The sequence below is a fragment of the Belonocnema kinseyi genome, chromosome 10 (genome assembly GCF_010883055.1).
Source record: "Belonocnema kinseyi isolate 2016_QV_RU_SX_M_011 chromosome 10, B_treatae_v1, whole genome shotgun sequence".
Taxonomy (NCBI): Eukaryota; Metazoa; Arthropoda; class Insecta; order Hymenoptera; family Cynipidae; genus Belonocnema; species Belonocnema kinseyi.
The window spans coordinates 85379994-85398949 of record NC_046666.1 but is presented as its reverse complement, the minus strand read 5'-3'; the positions used below and the strand labels follow the sequence as shown (position 1 = coordinate 85398949).

Below are 18956 nucleotides of genomic sequence, written 5' to 3'. Positions count from 1 at the left end.
TATGCATTATATGTAAAAATGATACTAGAAGTAAATTGATTCAAGCAAAACATCCTAAAAAAATGTTTTATTTATGAAATCAGAGAAGGGTGCCAACAATTAGGGGAGTACCTCGAATTGGTGCTATTACTCTCAACGCCAAACTTTCATTATTTCATTTTATTCAAGCTTTTTTTACAGACAATTTCTTGCACTTTTTTGTTAAGCGACTAGGAGAATTGCCGATTTTCTATACTGGTACATTTAAAAATGAATGAAGTGCACTAATAGTACATAAAACAATTTTTATCTAACTTATTATTATATTACATCATCTGTTTTGAGCTACTGTAATTAAACGCTTACTGATGATTCGACAACGCTTGCTTCACATTTTTAGACATATGACATATGTATGAACCTCTGTTTAACTATAACCTTTATTATGTATCTGACTGACCAACCTTCTGTTGCTCCACAGTTTACTGTATCTCCGAGTCTAAAGGCAATCCTACGTAGATGTAGAGGATGTCCAACCTAGCGCAAACCGTTGAGTCTGAACCATTTAATTACCATTCTTGAAGCGCTTTAAAAGGCTGTCAAATTCGCTAGGGGCAAACTTAATCTAAACGGTTGAGTTGTTGAACGCCATATTTTAGTCACATAATCTAAAGGCAATTATACCGGTTGGTTCAGCTCGGTTTTCCCCAAAAATTTCCTTTTATTGTAGTTTTTTGTAAAGGATAATTGAGTATATTTTCTAGCTTGAAAGTCGCGCGAGCATTGTAGGAACACGGCATCTTCAAGTGTCTCTCAAACGGCTATCAATTTGGCCAAATCGAAACTACGTCTAAACGCATGAATTGTTGGGCGAAATATTTCAACCACATAATCTAAAGGTTATTATTATGAATCTTTCAGCTCGGATTTTCCCGAAAAAGTTCTTGTTGTTTTTTATTATTGAACATGGAGAGTATTTTTTCTCACTTGAAACTGGCGTGCTGTGTATAGCCCGGGGTAAAATCCTAATACTCGCCAATCCTCCGTGCATACTCTGTCACTAAAAATAGAGTTCTGCGCGAGCTTGGAGAGAGCTTTTCAGTCCTCGTTTTTCCTCGAAAACGCGCGAAAATTGCAAATTCGGAAATGAGTAGGCTTCCGCGAGCATTAAAGAGGCTGTTGCGATATCCTTAAACTCCCTCCATGCTCTGTCAAACCGAGTTTGCCTGATGAATTTAGAGTACTGAGCGAGCACGTAGCGAGATTTCAAACAAATATTCAATATTTCACAAGTGCTCGCTAAAGTGTCTTTAATGCTCGCGAAAGCCTACTTATTTCTGAATTCGCAATTTTTGAGCATTTTCGAGGAAAAACGAGGACTGAAAAGCTCTCTTTAACCTTGCGCAGAACTCTATTTTTCGTGAAAGATCATGCAGGGAGGACTTGCCGAGTATTAGAATTTTGCCCCGGGAGTAACGGTGGTTTACCATTGGCGAGGGGCAAGAGTGGCAACCTAAAATTACAATTTTCGCTATGAAATGATTGTATTCGTACGTGCATTCATAATCAATTGGCGACTTACCAAAATAAATGTATTAGCAACAAAAAAATTTGAACTGTGATACGTAAAGGAAACAAAATTTGTAATTTAAAATTTTCAAAATTTTCAGGACGTTGAATTTTTAACGTTCACAGTTTAAAGTTGAACAAATGTTTCGCGTCGAGGCAAAAAGTCATTAATGTAATAAATAAAACAAAAACAAAACATAACTAATATTTTTAGGAGAAGATAAAAGCAAAATATTGTTCACTAAAAATGTTTAACCCATCCTTAGCCCCACCCCCCACATCACCACATATATAACCCAAAAATAAAAAATAAAATTTTTTACGTACTATTGTTAATTTTTAGCAATTTCTGTCGTCTTTTTCATACAAATAAAAATTAAATTTGGTTTTAAACATTATATCATTATATAAACAATGAATTATTGACTATTTACAAAATTTCTAAAAATTGAGCTAGAGATGTCCAATTCTTCCCATATTGGTATCTTAAACTACTTATTCTTGATTAATTATATAATTTTGATACATTTGTTCTAATTTTTAACAAATCTGTATTTCTTTAAACAATTTTCATTTCCTCTAGTAGGTTTTTTTTTCTAAGTTAGGAAAAAATAAAATAGAACACATACAATTACTTCTCTGACTGTACAGTGTATAAAAAAGGTATGAACTTTTTGTTAATTGTTTAAACAAATATTTCTCCAAAATACATGCTTAAAATCGTATCAATCATTTATTGTTAAATATTAATGTAATATCTCTTTCAGCAGTATCATTTACTACTGTTCAATGTTTACCAATTGTTAGACCTCGCACGTAATGTTCGCACTTCATCCATTCTGATGCGTTTTCTTGAAGGAAAGATGTCGAGATTCTAAATTGCGCAAAAAGATTACGTGAATTCGCCATGATGAAGTGCTGAATTTTTTGTTCAATGATTATTTCTTGCTCTTCGGTTTCAAACGTTTTATATTTTCTTAACATTAAATTTTTTCGTCACTTTCAAAATTGGCTTGTTTTATGCGTTTTTTTATTTAAATGATTATAGATAAATTGTACTAATTGTGCAAAGTTCGCTAAAGGAATGCTTTTATTATTGTAATTATTATAAATGACCTAAAGTTAAGCACTTTGTCCTCATAAATGTTGTTCAGAGAAAATGCTGAAACTTAAATCATGATTTGCATTGGTGTATGCACTTTTTATAATATAATAATAGTAAAGATTGAAACAATATGAGGGATGTAATAATAAATACACTTTTGTAATTTGAATTTTATTATGACTCTATTAATTCATTTAATAGTGCGCTAAAAATATGTGAACCATCCATACTAAATTTAAAGGACATTAAGAGAAAAAATTATAATCACTTAAGAAATTACGACTTGAAAAATATTTTGAAAAATTATTGTTGAAACCAATTATATTTCTTCAAACAATTAAAAAATTTTTCATACATTTTTTATACACTATTCAGTCAATAAATAAATTGAAGGTCTTCTATTATATTTAAATTTTCTTTAAGTTGTCTGAAAAAATGCTTGGGCAACTCAAAATTCTTTTAAAGAATAGAGGTTGGTTATAAATTAAAAGAAATTTATGAAAATTATGTATTTATTTAACGAAAAGTAGTTTAGGAAAACAATTTGAGAAAAAATTGGACAACTCTGGCTCAATTTTTAGAAATTTTGTACATAAAAAATTAATTGTTTAAATAATTATATAATGTTTTTAAAAAAAACGTAATACTCCAAAAAATTGCAAACTATTACGTTTCAATCAGAAAATACGATTATATTATATATTTTTTGGGAATAAATAATTGTTTAAACAATTTAAATTTATTTAAACCATCACACATTGTTAAAAAAGACAGGGGAAATATTACAATTGTCTATTAGTAAGTAATTAAATGACAACGACGAGAGAAATTGCTAGAAATTAACAATAACATGTAAAAATGCAGTTTTATACTTTTTGGGTGATATTTGGGGCGTTGCAGGGGGGGAGGTGCGTTAAGCTTAAAAGTTGTTAGTATGGATTCCTCTGGTATACACTTTTCTTCTATCTCTACAAAACTTGGTACGTTTTGATGAAACCCTGTAACATGTGTTCCATTTTTAGAAAATAACAATTTTCCCCAAGTTAATGAAATAGGATTTGGAAGTGCCCGGTGGCAAGTGAATATTTAAATTGCGGGGGAAAAATACGGATTTATTTCTTCTGGAAATAAAAACCACCCTGACATTCATACATATTCATACACAGATGCACCAGTTTCAAGCGAGAACAAATACTCTCCACTTTCAATTACAAAAAACAACGGCTCAAGACGATCTCAAGGTACCGCGGCCTGTTTACTCCGTCGGCGACCTTTACTATTGTTCAGCGCTGGCCTGGTCTCCTCAAAGCGCTGTGGCTCTCAACTGGCCCCTTCTGCATTTTGTTACAGGAAGTACATTTAAATAGAATAGTGTATGAACTCTGTAGCGCCCTACCATCGAGGTCGAGTCGAAGGCGCATTGCCATGTCAACATGTTTGGGCAACTTAAAGAAAAAAGTAACGTACGTTACTCAAAGAAATTTTTACGCTTTTTATACTAAATATATTAATACGCAATTAAATATGTATAGCTTCTAATTATCAACGAAACTCGCGGGTTTCTTTTTCCTGATTTACAGAAGTTTTTAGCCATTTGCATACTTTTTATTATAGTTTGTGGTTTTTTTAGAATTTGTCTTTTTTAGTAAAAAAATTATTTTTGTTGTTAAAAATTCATTTATTTGGTTGAAAATTACTTTTTAAAAAGTGAAACCAATCTGTAAACCAAAGATTTAAATAAATTTTTGGTCGAAACTGGAATTTTCCGCAGCACAAGCCAGTAGTGAGCATAAGTGGGGGAAGAAATTTCTCATTGAGACATCATTTAGCATTTGACCTGAGTATGAGCAAAATTTCATTTTGTTCAATTTTTGGTTAAAAAAATTCATTTAAATTTTAAAAAAAGGAATTTTGAACCAGATAAATGAATTTTAAACCAAAATATAAATAATTTTTCACCAAAAAAGATCAATGTTGAACAAAATTTAAAAGTTTACAATAACCATTTTTATAAACAATTCTTGTGGCAAAATATATAATTTTTAAGATTTTTTCAAATGCTAATTTTCTTTAATCACCAGAGCCACTACAGTTATTTCTTAAAGTAATCAATATTGAATAATGTTTAATAAAATACAACAATTTAAATTTCTATGAACAAATTAGGCTAACAAGTTCAAAATTGTGATAAAACATTAAGTTTTAATATTTGGCCACAAGAATTGTTCATAACAATGGTTATTATCAACTGTTCAATTAGTTTTTGTAATTAAATGTCATTCCTACATTTTTTTGCCCATACTAAGACTACTTTCTCATTTGTTCATAAAATTTGCCTATAACGAATAAATGTAATAATAGGCAAATTATTTGTATTCTATCTATCAATATCAAGTTTACCTAATCAGTTATTAAAGCGTAAAAAATTGTAATATACAAATTTCAGTTTTTCCATACTTTGAGTGTGCGCGCCTTCGACTCGACCTCCATGGTAGGGCGCAACAGAGTCCATACACTATATTCCATTTAAATGTCCTCTATAACATAATGCAGAAACTGCCGGTTGAGAGCCGTCCTGCTTCAAGACCGAGTGCAGCGCTGAACCATAAAAAAAGGTCGCTGAGGGTGAAAGCAGGTAGTCGGAGAGCCGAGGCCGTTTTTGTCATAGGGTAACGGCTGAATATTTCTGCATTGAATGTGGAGACAATTAGACGCTGTTCCGTGCAATTGGCAGAACAATAGGCCGGTGCAGAAGGAGGGCAGAACGGTTCAGAGGTGTAAAAGAATATGTTATTTTATAGTTATTTTCTAATACCCAAATTTTTTATATAACATTCTACTCATTATTCAAAACATATATTCAAAGAGGCAGAACAAAATCTCGGTGATAACATCCTAGCAGAACATCGCAAACTGCCCGGTTTTGACATTGGTCTTTGTACGTTGGTTTACGGCCCTGACTCTGCGAGCAGAGTGGTCACTTGTACTCCGAAGACGATCAGTAGCGTAACTAGAGACATAGTTTACGCCACTCTGCTCGCAGTATCAGGGCCATCAACCGACGCACAATGACCAATGTCACAACTTCGAATATATGTTTCGAATAATGAGTAGAATGCTGTATAAAAAATTTGGGTTTTAGAAAATAACTTTAAAATGACATATTCTTTTACACCTCTAGATCGTTCTGCCCCCCCCCCCCCCTTCAACACCGGCCTATTTTTCTACAAAATTGCACGGAACATTGTCTAATTGTCTTGACATTCAACACAGAAAGATTAAGCCGTTACCCTATGACTTATTTTAATCATTTTTTTACAACTTCGAATGAGTAATTAAACACCTCCTCCCCGGCACCTTGAGATCGTCTTAAGGCGAAACAGTAGGTTTGGCTGAGCACATCAATGACTGCAGCGACATCTATAAGAAAATCGAAAATACAGTCTAGTGCCCCCTGGATAATATAATTACAAACTCATACCCGAAAATTGGTAGTATTCCGTGGGTAAAATTTTTGGCCTAAGAGAGCGAGAAACTCAGCAGCGACAATGACAGAAAATCTCCAACTATTTTTATTGCACCCTCGCGTTGGGTTTCAGTTACTGTCACTCGGCTTATCTGCTCAGCTGCAGGGAAATATGAAGGATTGACAAAGATTTTATCTACGTATTCAATCCGCGTAAAAAATTATGAATTGGCATCCCATAAAAGAAAAATCAAAAAATTCGTAAAATTGTAATATAAATAATTAAATAATTGTGGTATTCATAAAAGCTAATTTTATAACCTCAGACATAGGTGAAATACTGAATGTGAAGAAAAATACTTGAAAACATACAAAAAAAATGCAGGAAAACTTCAAGTCCCAAGAAAATAACAAAATTGGCAATAGATTGGCAAGTTATTAGGTAACAATTCTGCCATTCATTCTTAAGAGTATATTTAAATATTATTTAGAACAATTTTTAATCTAAAACTTAAGTTTTCTAATTGTTTAAAATAATATAATTTAAAATTAAAAATTTTTTTTTATTAATTTCATAATTCAATATTTCTGCTCATTTTTTCGCCCCCTCCCCTGAAATGCGTTAAGAAATATTTTAGTTAGAGGTAGCGCAAGCTCCATGAATTGTAACAGATTTTTCCTATAGAAAAAAACTTTTTTGTAAATTTTATCTAGAATCGTCATAAGGTACATCGAGTTAAAACTCAACATGTGATTTCACGATTAGCAATAGAATAAGAATAAAAACTTATTTTTTAAATATGACCCACATAAGTTTGTTTTATACACTTCCAAAAAAAACCCATAAGTGAACAATTTCGGCCCAGAAGTTAGCTATGCATATACATCTGAAACTTGTGAAAAAATAAAGTAATAGTTCTGGTGAAAAACTAAATACAGTCCTGGATACCTCTCAGCAATATCTCTAGGAATTTTATTCATTAAAAAAAAGAACATTGTGATTAAACATTGTGTTTTCATTATAAATAAAAGTGTTAGTGAGAAAGAAATTTCAAGTATAAAAATTTCAAGTAAAACAAACATTTTCATCATGTGAAAAAATTTTATTACGTTTAAGTAGGCTATTGGGGAATTTTAATCTCTTCAAAAAATGCTGGTTTTATAAATAGAAATATGAATATATATCAGGCAGATTCCTGACTAACATGTCTCTAGGTTTTTTTTTCAATTTTTTTGTAAAAGTTAATTAAAAATACTATTCTAAAACATCAAAAGCAGAATGATCAGCCTTCGAACATAAAAATGTATTTTTAAAAAATGCTAAAATTAATCAATTTGTATCCAAATACATACTTCACTTCTTAACGAAAAAGTTTATTTTTTAACAAAATACATGAATTTTCACAAAAATATTTAAAATTAAGGAAAAATGCAGTCTGGAAGATTTTTAGGCAATTTCTTTCATTTTGTAGGATTTTCAAAAATTTGTGGGAAAACATCGAGTTCCAAGGTAACAACATTTGCATTAGATTATATTAGAGTAAGTAAATAATAAGTAAATTTAAGTAATAATAAGTAAATTAGATTAGATTAAGAGGATAATTAAAAAGATTTTATAACAAATTTGGATGTATAAATTAATATTTTTAGCTTAGAATTGTTTAAAAGTATATAATTTGAAAAAATGGTAAATTTTTGGAACGATCTTTCTATTCAAAATTTAGTCTCAATTTTTTTCTTTGTTGATTGAACAAGCTTTATTGGTAAAAAATGTAACCTTTTAATTAAAATCAATTTTTTTTTAATTAGCATCCATTGGTTAATGTTTAAGCCAATTAAAAGAAACCAGAAGTGCCAGTAGTAAAGCATCCAGATTCGGTAATATATCAAACATATTATTTTTAAAAGGAAGAATCATTTAATTATTTTAACATTTTTCCGAAGGCAGTACCAAGTGCGAATTGCCGGAGCTGAATACAAGGCCCAGAGTTGGTCCAATTATGGCAGCCAAAGGTCGGCTCAGTTATTGGGCCAATATCGGCATTTTAATCGGTTCAGTGTTGAGCTAGTGCTGATAGCCTATATTGGCTTTTTATATTTATCGATCCTCCGTCGACGTTTGGCCCATTATCGGCACTTTATTGCACCAAGTCTCACTTTTAGTACAGGGACCCACGTTTCACGATGATCAGCCAAAGTCTGGCCCAGTGACGGTACATTACTGGGTCAAATGTCACTTTTACCACGGCAAACCATGTTTTACTTAAATCGGCCCAATGTTGAGCTAGTTCTGGCAGCCTATATTCGCTTTTTATATTTGACGATCCTTCGCCGATGCTTGGCCCAGTTTCAACACTTTATCGCGCCAAGTCTGACTTTTAGTACGGGGAACCATGTTTCATAAGGATCAGCCAAAGTCTGGTCCAGTGACAGCACATTACTGGGCCAAGTGTCACTTTTACCACGGCAAACCATTTTTTATTTAATTCGGCCCAATGTTGAGCCAGTGCTGGCAGCCTATATTAGCTGTTTATATTTGCCGATCCTCCACCGATGCATGGCCCAGAATCGGCACTTTATTTCGCCAAGTCTTATTTTTAGCACCTAATAAACCAATCTTACACGAAAGATAAAACAAAATTTTATTGAAAAATTGTCAAAGTTCACGATGAAATTTGTTAAGTTCTATCAATAAAAACTTTTAATGTTTATGAAAAATTACATTTCCTGCAATTGCAAGATGTTGTAAAGTAGGCTATAACGGAAAATAACGAAATATTACATGAAGAAAAATTGTAATCGATTTAAATTATTTATTTAAAAATTATTGTATCCATATCCCTGTTAACAGTTCGTGTATTTCACATTTACATAACGTCGCATAATAATCAATAATTTAAAAAAGGTAGCTTAAAATTTGATTCTTTACCTTTTCTGAACTGCAACTTATGAGAATGGCTTTTTCACAGAGTTTCAACTTTTCGGTTTAGCGCTGTGTAATATATGTAATATATGTATTCAGTCTAAACAGGACCATTAATATTTATGTTCGAAGTACTCGCATTAATTAATATATTTTTTAATATCTTTTTTGTCATATCCTTAGACCTCAGAATATAGCAGTATTCGTACGCAGTGTTCGGCCGACAATGGCAGCCAAGTCTTGGCTGCCAAGTCAAGGCCATAGTTATCAATCCGACAATGGCGCGATAATAATAACCAAGCTTCGGCAATAGTTTTGCCGAAATGCAAATTTCTGTGTTGGACCCTGTTAAAATTTTCTGAAGATACCGTTGAAAACGACACTTGTGAGTTTGACTTCATAAAAATCCTTTATATTCTACTTTGCATGTGTTGAGCTAACATTTCAAAGTAACTCTCGTCGAAAAATTGGTAAAGAAATACAAAAAATAATTATGCTTGTTCATGAGTTTCGACATTTAGCTACGAGTGAGACTATTCATACTCTTGGGCTGAAAGTGCAAAATTAATTTAGTACAATTTTGAGAAATGCGAATGTTAAAAAAAGAAACCAAATTTATGCTGTTAGGTAATGAGTTTTCTAATCTGGCAAAATTTTAGCTTCCGGAATTTCCAAAGTTAAGAAAAATATTGCACCAATCCATTGAAGTTACTGCAGTAGATTTTTAGTCAAATATACTGAAAAATTTTACATCAATTCCACATAAACCGGAACATTCATTATGTAATTTTTTACTTTGGCAGTCAAAGCATATATCGTTGGAATCGTTATAATTGGAAAATGTCGAATATTTGTTGTTGTAAATTTCCAAGTGCTGAATTAAACAATACGAAATTATATTCCGGATTTTAGTCCTTATTAGATACAAAGAACTCCCGCTGACGTAGGTATACAGGTTCTTATGGCGGAATTGATCAACGCCTATTTTGCACACCTGAAGTTTGAGCAAATATCAATTTTATTTTTTTTATATATATTTTACTACTTCTGCACCATTTCCTGATCAGTCCCAACATTTTGTTCGAAAGATCCTTACCGAATCTTGAAAACAGGAATTTGCGCAGAAAAATCTTTTTCGAGTACAGACTGTCAAGGAATCAGATTTAAAAAATCTGCCAGCAGCGCGGGCACATTATCAATCGGGCGCTGCACGCGCGGCTCGCGCGTCTGCATGAGCCTAGGGGTTCTTAATTGAAAATTCATCTTTTTGGCATAAAGTTAATCTATTCGAGTTGGAGAGTCAGAAGTTTAGTTGAAAATTCATCAGTTCTGTTGAAAATTAATATTTTAAACTGATTTACTATTCCATTTGCGATTGAAAATTGATCCTCCTTAGTTCGAAATTCAACTATTTGGTTGCAAAATTGTCCTCTTCAGTAGAAAATTCATGTATTGCTTTGAAAACCTGTTTTTTTTGGTAGAAAATTAATCTTTTTGTTTAAAAATTAATCTTCTTGTTTTAAAATTCACTTTTTGTTTAAAATTAAACCGTACCAGACTAAAGTTAAACTTTTTTTTTTAAATGTCATCTTTTTTATTTAAAATTAATCTATTCAAATAACATATGTAATCATTCTAATTAAAAATTAATCTCTTTGGTCAAAAGTAGGTAGTTTTGGTGAGCATGAACTCCGCTCAAGAGGTTTAAAAATGCCCCTCCCATTAGAATACATTTCAAATCACATTTCTCAAATTTGTTAGATTTTAAAGTAATTCTGTAACAACACATTAGGTATTCTCACTTCAACCATCAGCTAACTTCACTTTGGTGAAAGCTGAGGGGAAAACAATGAACCAAATGCATGGAAAAAAACTTTATTTATGTAATATCTTTGTAATTAATAATAAGTATCATCATTTTACCATGTCATTATATAGTTCATTAAATATTTTATTTATAAATTAAAATCATAAAGTGCATATTTATTTATATAAGGCATGTCTATATACAGTATAGCATATGTAGCGAGTGGTGATAACGATTGTCTCTACTTTCTCTCCATCTTTCCTTTTTTTTACTTTGTTCTATAACTGTAATGAGCCGATCACACTGATTTTTGGAAACATATTTTTTGGTGTTTCCTTTTTAAAGTTTTCTTCTAAATTCAATAAATAAAGGCAATAAGCCATACAGTGCTGTCGTTCTTTAAAGATCGGATCGCTTTCAAATCTAATTTATAATAATTTATGGTCCCGAGCAAAATTCTAATAATTCAGATTACAATTGTTTAAGACATTTCGGTATACGATGGTGTCCCTCTTCCGTTAATTATTCAGACACTATATGGGTTCATAGTTCATAATATGGTTAACGTGAAAGTCATTAGTTTTTACAAACATATCTTTGGTCAACTCTTTTGGTCTTTTAATTGATAAAAAATGCTTTGACATGATTTTTAATTTCTTCGGAATTAGCATTAAACAATACTTCATTATTAAATAATGGTTACAAATAATTTTTTAATCTCTTATTACTACAGTTAAGATATAATTACATCTGTTTATGTCACAGTCAATGTAAAATTCATTTAGTATTAAAACAATTAATATTTATCGTGGTTATCTGTAATAGATCTTCAATAATTAATAAATAGAGAATTAACTAAAAAATATATCTTAATTTTAGATTCAAAATGTTAAAAAATATCAATTTGGCTTAATTCTATGTATCCTTTCCACTTAATAAAATTGTTTTAAATATGTTGTAACGTTGTAAAAAAGAAAAATTTTGCTTTGAAATATTTTCTATTATGTTTCGAAACTTTAGGAAATCATTTCAAATCATAAATTATTTTTGAAAAACATAGTTTTTGAACAAAACAGTTCAATTTACAACCAAAAAGATTATCTTTCAACCAGTTGCATTTTTGACCGAAAACACGACAGATTCCACCACAAAGTGTTCGAACTTTATATTTTATACGCGTAAATCTTCGAGCGTTTCAATAAAAAATCTAAAGCTTTAATTTTAAATCTTTAAAATAAAAAATTATTTTACTTTGAGTGTTTTAATTTGCAGTTCAGTTTTTACTACTTCAGATGACAAAATTTGTGTTTTCTAGAATCTATTAATTTTAGTAACCGTTATAAAATCATTCTTAATTGTTCAATTTTTATTTGAAATCAAAAAGTTTTTCTTTTTCGACCAACGATTTCTATAAATTCGTGTAAATTCTTGCAGCCGTACCTTTTTTTGTGAATTCTTATAGAAAATAGAAACTACAATAACATACAATATACAGTAAAATACAAAAAAAGTACAAAATTCGTCCTAATAATAGTAAAAAGGTGTACTTTTCTGTAATTTTGATTGTAATTTACTGTATTCATCTATGAATTCCTGTAAAAATGGATTTAATTGTTAGTGCATTAAAAAAAAAAATTTCACCTGGGCAATACATGAATCTTATGCCATTTTTTCCCCGCAGAATCGAATTTATGTGGATAAAATTTTATCTACAAACCCATTTCCACTGGATTTTGATCTTTTTTATCGACCGTAAGGCTTCCAGGTATAAAGAGTCAGTGAATAAAAATTGCTGAAATAATTAACTATCCTTATCTATTAGTAAAGTATAAAAAAAGGGTAATTTAAAATGCATTTTTAGTTGATTTTGCTAAGAAAATATTCTGTGCCTGGAAAAATGGTCAAGATTTGTAATTATTTATGAAAAGGTTTTTTGTTGTTACATAAAAAATTGTTGGTTATTCAAAATGAATTGATAATTGGAAAAAAATTCTCTACATAAAAGTAGATGTGCAAAGCTAAATCTAGGAAAATTCATATATAGACTGTAGGTCAGTATATCAAAGTAGAAGAAGAGGACCACTAAAATCTAAAATTCTAAATAGGCGGAGATCTTGTGTGCCCACCTAAATCGTACCGCAAGCGGAATTCAGGAAAAAAATAAAGAGGGCCCGAAAGCTTACAGGTAAAATCTTAACCGTGAGCGGAATTCGTGTGCACCGGGAATGCCTTGCCGCACCCACGAGAGTTTGGAAAGGGATAGGGGTTTACCAACATTATTTCTGCAGCTAATCACACTGAGAAAATTATATCGCATGAATTACCATATATACCGTAATTCCTGCACTATATATCGTAATTTTCGCATTATAATAGCGCAAAATCGCGATATCGTAAATTGCAAGTTTTTACATTATATACCGCATAATTGTACAATCTATAACCCAGATAAACTTTACATGAATCGAAGATAATTTCTGATTTTTAACCTTGACTGGATAATCTTTCATCTTATAATGGATCGATTTTTATTCGAGGTGTAGTGACAATTAGGACGCCAGCGCTATCCAGTGTCGTTTAACTTCATTAAATTTGAGAGAAATGGGGATTCCCGCCTGTCAGTTACATTTTGCGCTTTTGCTAAATGATATCCTAACCTCAATGAAACTTTCTCCGAAATGTGTTTAATAATTAACCGTTGCAGGTCTTACCAGCAGAAATTTTTTACGTTTTTCTGTGATTGTTTTAAATCTGGTGTCCCGATTTATAGCTCGAACTCACTCATACTCTGCCTTTTCCTCATTGCTGCTAAAGTCGCTGTAGCAGACGACAGCAACAAAATTTAATTTCATTTTATTCTGTGATATTAGCGGATTATAATATCGTACAACGAGACGTTGGAAATGAGCATGGGTTTTACCAACTTTACTTCTGTAACCAGTCACAGGGGTGCCTCCACCGACGAGATGTTGGAAAGGGGTAGGGGTTTTACCAACATTACTTCTGTAATCAGTCACAGGGGTGTCTCGCAGTAACGAAACCTCGGTACGTATAGCTGGATTTTATGGTTCATAATTAGAGTTGCAAGTTTGCCTATCTGCTTTCAAATAAACTTTTATGTTAAACATTCTACTGTTTCGTACAAAATTCAACTTTTTTAATGAAAGTTCAACTATTTGATTGGAAATTAAACTTCCTTGTTGAATAATTATATTTTTGGTTGAAAATTCCAATTTTTTCGTACATAATTTGCTTTTTGGCTTTTAAATTAAACAATTTTGTTAAGAATTCATCTATTTTGTTTCAACTTCTTTTTTTTTTTGTAAAACATCAATCTTCTTGTTCGAAAATTAATCTTTTTGTATGAAAATTCATTTTTATTGTTAAAAATTATTTTTTCAATTAAAAATTTAACTATTCCACCATCGGTTAAATTTTCAAAATGTGCATTGGATAAGTAAGAAATTCCTATTTTTGTAAAGAAAATTAATCCTTTTAGTCAAAAATTTATTTTTTGAAAGTGTTACAATTTTTTTGAAAAATAACTTTTTTTTTGTCCAAGTTGTTTTTTGTTCTCACAGTTTTTATACGAAAATTTAATTATTCCATTGTTTATTGAAACTTTTTAGGTTACAAGCTTTATTGTTGTAAATTCATCTTCCATGGTAGGATAGGCACCTTTCTTGGTTGAAAATGGCCTTTTTTTGTTGAAAATTTAACTGTCTTCGAAAAAAGTCATCTTTTGACATGAAAATCTTACTATTTGGTTAAATCTATTATTTTTAAATCATCTCTTTTGCTGGAATTTTCATCTTTTTCGTTGTTAATACAACTGCTTGGTTAAAAATTATAATTTTTCTATGTTGAAAATTCATCTCTATGGGTGGCAAATATTTTTTGGTTTAAATTCAACTAATTTGCTGAAGATGCAATATATTGCGACTTGATATCTTAGGAATTGAGAGTATTCCGTATTGAATTAAATATGTTGACTACATTAGTTTTATTTTAAAGAATTTACAAACTTAAATACCGTGTTTCGTCAACGGCTACGTTACTTTCGCGAGGGGGGGGGGGGGGCTAAAATTTGTAACGTAGTTTGTGGAAGGCCATCACTGAATAAAACCTCAACATCAAAACTTTTTAAGGTCGCTGTGATGAAAGCAGAATGTATTTATGTGAAAAAATGACCAAACAGTGCATTCATTTATATAATTTATTTAGAAAATTAACAAATATATTAGTAGGACAAGGTTCACTGATGAAAAATAACTATTAAATAAATTTTAAGTCTTTTTATTAATATAAAAATATATGTCGAATAGTGCTTCAATAACGGTGAAATTACAACGTAGATTTGTTGAAATTTTTTTTCAATTGTAGAACCACCAACTTTTAAATTGATTTAAAAAGTTTAATGAATCACATGTTATTTAACTTATTTTGGTTGATTCCGGGTTTATTCCAATTGTTTATGTAAATCGAAGTTTATATAAATCGAATAAAAATGGTCGTCTCTAAGGACGTCTCTAAGCCTATTATTTGACCGAATTGGAAAATTCTTGAAAATAGATAATTTTAAATGAAATTTTCGGATATTATAAAATTAAAGTAAAAAATATGTTTATAGAAAAAAATATATTTTGTTATTCTTTATTTTATTATTTAACAATTCCAAAATTGTTTAAATTTAGAAAGTTTATAATTGGGTAATTTATATGTCTCAGCATTACAGTATCGGATATTTTGTTATGTCAGAAATTATAATATGTAAATTTTCTATTGTCCTTCTTTTTCAAATTCAGTAATAGCATAAGCTGTAGGAAGTTTTATTATTTAGGAGTTTTCAAATTGGAGCATTTTAAATTATCGTCAATTTTCTAATTCCTGGAATTTTTTTAAATTTTGTTAATTGTCAAAAGTGAAATTTTTTCATTATTTTTCGAGTTTTTTGGCAGAAAAAAAACCTTTTTTACCCAAATCTAGCAAGGGATAAATTTATGAATAATCACTTCCATTTTATTCATAGAGGGTAGTACCCAAATATGGGATATTCTCGTAATATGAGATAGCGGGGTTTTAGCTAAACTAAGAGGCACAGTCTGTAGGTTCTATCACTAACTTGCATCCCTTGAAGAAAAAGTAATTTCGTGGTAAATTCAATTTTTCATTGTGCTTCTGAAGATTATGAGCAAACATTATGTGAACACGGTGGTGGTAAAGTTGTTGGAAGGGAAGTCTTTAAACCCTATTTATTATGCATTAAATAAGTATTAAGTAGTAAAGTCTTCCTGGAGGGATAGGAGTTGAATAACTAAGTAGGAAAATATCGATACTGTTCAAGTTTTTCTTAATACAGTTCAGGCGTAGTAAGTGCATATTTGGGCGGTGTGATTCTCATAATATGAGATGCCCGTGGTTCTAATAACACACTCTGGCTGCGAGGGGGAAACTGAGCACAAAAGGGTTTTGTGACTGCTGCAAAAACTAAATATATCTAAATAACAGGAAATTTATACTTCGGAAACAGAGAATGGAGTTTTTCATTAAAAATAATCCTACTTTATTTGACATCTTACCAGCAATTTCCTGGGGTATCTCATATTATGAGAATAGTTTGAACAGTTTGGAAAAAGCACTTTTTTTAAATTTGTTGTATTTTCAGCCAAAAAATAAATTTGACAACATTTTTCAATTAAAAACCTTATGGTAAACTAAATTACCTTGGAATTGACATATATTACTTTTAAATCCAGTCCATTGAATTCCAGCAATCGCAGCAAATAGAGTCGGTATCTCATATTTGGGTACTCTCCTCTATTAAAAGAGTAGTTTCGAACATAATTTGATTTCGAGAGAAGCGCGCCATATAAAAAGTGTATCAATCAACATTCAATAAACAAAAGTGCAAATTTTTCATTATTTTTCGAGTGTTTTGTTAGAAAAAAAAACAACTTTTTCTTACCGAAATCTACCAAGCGATAAATAGATCAATAATCACTTCCATTTTATTGATTAAATAATAAAAGTGTAGTTTCGAATATAATTTGATTTCGAGAGAAGTCCACCATATAAAAAAGTATCTGAATCAACATTTAATAAACAAAAGTGTAAAGTTTGTATTATTTTTTGAGTGCTTGGGGAAAAAAATTTTTTTACCGAAATCTACCAAAAGATAAATTGATCAATAATCACTTCCACTTTATTTATATTTAACGTATATTTTCGAACATAATTTGATTTCAAGAGAAGCCCGCCATATAAAAAAGCATATTAATTAACATTTAATAAATAAAAGTGCACATTTGGCATTATTTTTCGAGTGTTTTGGTACCAAAAAGAACCGCTTTTTTTACCGAAATCTACCAAGAGATAAATTCACCAAAATCACTTCCATTTTATTTGTATGAAAGGTGTAGTTTCGAACATGATTTGATTTCGAGAGAAGCCCGCCATATAAAAAAGTATATCAATCAACATTTAATAAACAAAATTTTGCATTATTTTTCGATTGTTTTGGTAGAAAAAAACTTTTTTACCGAAATTTACCAAGAGATAAATTGATCAATAATTACTTCCAGTTTATGACATTAAAAGTGTAGTTTCGAATATAATTTGATTTCGTGAGAATCCCGCCACATAAAAATGATAAAAATCAACATTTCATAAACAGAAGTTCAAATTTTGCATTATTTTTCATGTGTTTTGGTAGAAAAAAGAACAGCTTTTTTTACCGAAATCTACCAAGAGATAAATTCATCAAAATCACTTCCATTTTATTTGTATTAAAGGTGTAGTTTCGAAAATGATTTGATTTCGAGAGAAGCCCGTCATATAAAAAAGTATATCAATCAAAATTTAATAAACAAAATTTTGCATTATTTTTCGAGTGTTTTGGTAAATAAAAAACTTTTTTTACCGAAATCTACCAGCGATAAATTGATCAATAATCACTTCCATTTTATTTATTAAATATTAAAAGAGTAGTTTTGAATATAATGTGATTTCGAGAGAAGCCCGCTAAATAAAAAAGTGTATCAATTAACACATAATAAACAAAAGTGCAAATTTTGCATTATTTTTCAAGTGTTTTGGTAGAAAAAAAACTTTTTTATCAAAATCTACCAAGAGATAAATTGATCAATAATCACTTATTATTTTATTGATATTAAAAGTATAGTTTTGAATATAGTTTGATTCCGAGAGAAGCCCGTCATATAAAAAAATATATGAATCAACATTTAATAATCAAAAGTATAAATTTTGCATTATTTTTCGAGTGGTTTGGTAGAGAAAAAACTTTTTTACCGAAATCTACCAAAAGATAAATTGATCAATAATCACTTCTTATTTTATTGATATTGAAAGTGTAGTTTTGAATATAGTTTGATTCCGAGAGAAGCCCGTCATATAAAAAAATATATGAATCAACATTTAATAAACAAAATAAAAAATTTTGCATTATTTTTCGAGGGGTCTGGTAGAAAAAAACTTTTTTTTATCGAAATCTACCAAGAGATAAATTGATCAATAATCACTTCCATTTTATTTATTAAATATTAAAAGTGTAGATTCGAATATAATTTGCTTTCAAAAGAAGCCCGCCTTATAATTATACATAACAATTAACATTGAATAAAGTGTAATTTTCGCATTATTTTTAGGCGGTTTGGAGAAATAAAACCTTTCTTACAGAATCCAACATAATTTGATCTGGAATAAATTGTAAAATTAGTATATTTTTCCGCTCTGAACAAATCAAAATACTTTAATAACTGGAGAAATACAGCAATATCTTTATTATAATTTTATATTTTCTCAAAGATTCATTCATAAGCAAGGGCTTCGTCTCGCTGAGACCAACATTACAACATTACAGTTTTCGCAAGGAGAGAATTAAATTCTTTTTTGCTTTGCATTACTTGAAATAACATTTTAAAATGGATTCTATAAATATTTAACTACTCAGTACAAGGTTATTAATTCTGAAAGAAAGGAAATTTATTATACGAGGGTGGATTGATAAGTTTCCGGCCTGACCAAGAAAAACAACGTTTTTAAGAATTTTTTTTTTTTAATTCTCAACATAATCTCCTCCAAGGCTGAT

General features: G+C 30.2%; 1 protein-coding gene across 3 annotated transcripts in view; it reads left to right on the top strand.

Moving 5' to 3' along the window:
- The window catches only part of LOC117181634 (leucine-rich repeat-containing protein 15-like), a 431057-nt gene that overhangs the window by 283040 nt on the left and 129061 nt on the right, over positions 1-18956 (top strand). Inside the window, exon 3 of one of the 3 annotated variants that reach the window (XM_033374521.1) lies at positions 7592-7629. The exons of 1 other annotated variant lie outside the window; for it this stretch is intronic. The gene's annotated coding sequence lies outside the window, so the exon portion shown is untranslated. Of the gene's footprint in view, positions 1-7591; positions 7630-13784; positions 13895-18956 lie in introns of those variants that run through there. One more of the 3 variants, XM_033374522.1, reaches the window with a different exon arrangement.